The sequence below is a fragment of the Pseudomyrmex gracilis genome, unplaced genomic scaffold (assembly GCF_002006095.1).
Source record: "Pseudomyrmex gracilis isolate BER0280 unplaced genomic scaffold, ASM200609v1 scaffold_1907, whole genome shotgun sequence".
Lineage (NCBI taxonomy): Eukaryota > Metazoa > Arthropoda > Insecta > Hymenoptera > Formicidae > Pseudomyrmex > Pseudomyrmex gracilis.
Window position 1 is genome coordinate 18,069 of NW_018022491.1, and position 4,049 is coordinate 22,117.

General features: G+C 32.6%; 1 long non-coding RNA gene across 1 annotated transcript; it reads right to left on the bottom strand.

The window, feature by feature from the left end:
* Positions 1 to 1,717: 1,717 nt before the first annotated feature.
* LOC109862515 lies at positions 1,718 to 3,399 on the bottom strand. The gene is made up of 3 exons (XR_002251148.1): positions 3,161 to 3,399; positions 2,743 to 3,076; positions 1,718 to 2,607 (listed from the first exon to the last, which is right to left on the bottom strand). It is a non-coding gene; the product is annotated as an uncharacterized LOC109862515 (long non-coding RNA).
* Between the last annotated feature and the right edge of the window lie 650 nt (positions 3,400 to 4,049).

Genomic DNA, 4,049 nt, shown 5'->3' on the forward strand with positions numbered 1-4,049 from the left:
ATGTTACATTTGTAAATATATTTTGTTACATTTAATTAANTAACGTTCGCCGAATGTTACGAGAACGTTTTTATGCTACTTGAGTAAATCTTAAATTTGTATACAGGTTTAAAAAATTTCTAAACGTCCTCCGAATGTTCTCAGACTAACATGCAGGATTCAAGAAAACAGTCGCAAATCATATTTTCTTCGTTTAGGTACGTTTAGGAACATTTCAAACTTATATTAGTTCAACATGTTAGATCAGTGTTCGGGGTCGAACTCAAAACATGTCTAACACAAAATTACCATTCGCTGAACGTTTTTATGCTACTTGGGTCAGAGGCGTATTTAACGTCGGTGCAACCGGTGCGATGCACCGACGGGCCCCGGGAATTGCGGGCCCTCGGTGCATGATAAACATTTATAAATTTATAATATTCATAACATTACCTATTGGAGTTGCNAGTGCCGAAAGATCATTTAGTGTATTAAGGAGACTTAAAAGTTACTTAAAAAGTACCATGACACAGGAAAGAACATCTGATCTAACTTTATTATCAATTGAAAAAAATGTTTTGATTAATTTAAATTTGGAAGATGTTGCAAACAAATTTATGTCNGTTAAAGTTCGAAGAGGTGTTCGTTTCTAAATTTGCATACAAATAAAAAATTATTAAAAACTTTTGTCCAATTGCCTTTAATAAATAATAATAACAATAATAATAATAATGATAATAATAATTATTATTATTACTATTATTATTATTATTATTATTATTAATTAAAGGGCCCTCTCATCTTTGTCCTTGCACCGAAGTTTTACCAGTCTTAAAAACGCGCCTGACTTGGGTAGGAGTTCGACATGTTAGATCAGTTTTCGGAGTCTAACACAAGATTAACATTCGCTGAACGTTTTTATGCTACTTGGGTACAAACATTTCAAACTTATATTAGTTCAACATGTTAGATCAGTGTTCGGGGTCTAACATAAAACATGTCAAACACAAAATTAACATTCGCTGAACGTTTTCATGCTACTTGGGAAGTGGTCTCGCGGACTGAGTGCAGAGGCTGTGAATACAGAGGTCTCGAGTTCAAATCCTGCCATCATCTTAAGATTTTTTCAGATCCAGTTTCTTTCAATAGAGTTCATTGGATGATTGGGCCTTTAAAAATTAATTCAAGTGAAATCTCGAAGCTGTGTAAAAATGCAACCTGCAAAAAATTTTTTTATTCTCTNTGTGTAACGTTCGCCGAATGTTACGGAAACGTTTCAGTAAAACGTTCTGAGAACGTTTGCTGAATGTTAAAAGAATGTTAGTCCTGAGCAAACTTCTAACATAACAAAAACGTTTTTCACTGTTACTGTTCTAACATTCGCCGAACATTCTGAGAACGTTTTTATGCTACTTGGGTTTCTTCGTTTAGGTACGTTTAGGAACATTTCAAACTTATATTAGTTCAATATGTTAGATCAGTGTTCGAGGTCTAACATAAAACATGTCAAACACAAAATTAACATTCGCTGAACGTTTTCATGTTACTTGGGCTATTATTTAGTTTTTCTAATAACATGCCAAAGAAAAAAATTGTTAACTCTTGTTGAAGGTAAATATTAAAATATATACATGTTTTGTACAATAATTTTATTTACATATTTTGTACAACAAAATAAATATTAGTAAAATTAAATTTGGGTTTATTATTTAATAAAAAAATTAGTTTTATACATCTTTTGCACTGTTTACCCAATTAAAAAACATTTTGTATGCGACCCCTTTTTATAACTTTTCATTGTCAAGGAATTTGTCCTTGATTTGAAATAAAATATGCAGCTATTGTATCTTGCCGCTTTATTGCAATTGTGGCAGCACGATCAGATCCCACTCGATTGAGTCGTGTTACATATCCAGGAATATTTTCGTCTCGCCATAAACCAGGAATGACATTTCCACTGTTGTCATAATAGTCTACATAACCAGGTGGACAGTATGGTTAAAATCCAATAATGTGTTCTTCTTTTTTTCATGATGAAATTGTGTAAACAGACTGTAGCAAATATTATAGTCTCTACACTGTCTGGATGCAAAGCTAATGTAGTTCTCAGCACTCTCCACGTAATATCAAAAATATCTATCACTATATGCATTGATTTTTAATCAATAGAATTATTTCTTGATAGAAATCAAAGTAGCTTATTACAAACTATGATTTTTGTTCTTTATAACTGAGTTTTCTATACTAATTCACTTTTCTTCTCTTTTCTTCTTTTTCTTTTGAACATTTAAATATTAATCTGTTTNATTTTTAATGCATAAAGTTCAGTTATAAGAAACAAATCTAATGATCTCACCCAGTTACGAGAATTCCAAAAGCGTTTTCAATAACACGTCGTGCTCTTGAAAGTCTATAATTGAAAACTTTTTGTGCAATTCCAATCAAGTTCTTTCTTGCATGTGGTCGCAAGAGATTCAATCGTAAAAGAAAAATTTTATCACCCATAAAGTAATAATGGGCTAATAATGTTAACTGGCAATATTTTTGGTGGCGGCAGATCTAATTTATCACGTTCCAAGGCATGACCAAATGTCGATGCACTGAGNACACTTGTGTCCGATAATGATCCTAAAACATTATTTATTATTTATTTTTATCATTTATTATGTATGCATACTTAAACATTATTTTTTTTTAATTTATGATCTCAAAAACTAATTTATTAATACTAATTGATTAATACAAAATGACACACATGTTTACCATAATCTCCAATATCTACATAAGTAAATGCATAATTTGCATCACATGTAGCTAGCATTACTATACTGTAATATCCTTTGTAATTGTAATACGCTAAACCAGAGTTGGGTGGACATTGCACACGAATGTGCTTTCCATCCAACGCTCCGACACAATTAGGGAAATTCCATCTATCACAAAAGCCCTTTTCAATATTTTTTCACTCCTCTTGAGAAGGACACTTTAAATATATTGGTTGAAGATATTGCCAAATAGCATTACATGTTTCTATAATCACTTTATAGNATGTTGACCTGCCTATACGCCAGTATCTGGCCAAAACTGTCTCCTGATGCTAGAAAGTTGCAAAAAAGTACAAATATGCAATGTAATAAAAGATAGAATATATATAAGTACTTGATAAGACACAATAACTTACCATAACGTAAATGCTAGACGGAATTCAGGATCCAAAACTTCTTGTACACTATTGTTTATCAATGCAGGGCTAATCAAATTGAGCAGTTCTTCAAAATGTTNTACTGTAAGTCTCGTCATTTTAAAAAATTCTTCATGATTCGTGTATTTGTACTTCAAAAATAAAGTGGTAAAAACTCCCAAATGAAATCTCTCTCGTTTGTCTGGTAGCATCCACCACCTTTGATTTCTACTTTTATGTCGTTTACGTAGTAATAAATAAGATGCTTGCATCCAAGCAAATGCGACAAAAAAAATATTAAATCATCTTCTTCCATGATGACACAGTTTATAAATGCGCACTTCACACTATTTTACTTTACCTTTTTTTTCTATTACTGTTAGCATCGATAAGCTTGGCTCACACGGCTAAATTATAGTCAGTAATTAATTTTAACAAATCATTATTAAGTTCAAAATTACATTATTAAAAAAAAGTAATTTAAAAAAATAGTAAACTAAAGTAGTTGTCAAATTCTAGTTATATACTCCTCATCTGCTTTCTGATTGGTTTTTTGTAGACATTAAGACTTAAAACTTTGAGCAGAGAGAAGCCTGAGAGCGGCCACGGCCATAAGAGTTTCTGTCATAGCAAAATCGCCCCGTACACTAGCGAATGTCCACGGGTGGTGCACATTGGAACTACGCAGACATGTCCACGAGCGACTTGTCGATACGTATGGTTATGTCCACGCGTGGACATGGTTTTATTCCGTGCTATGTGCTGTAGACATGGTTCTATTTCGTGCTATGTGCGGTGAATATGGTTCTATTTCGTGCTATGTACACGTCGGTATACAAGTCGGTACAGACTTGTCGCGTATGATAACGTGAAATGCGCTTTCTCAAGA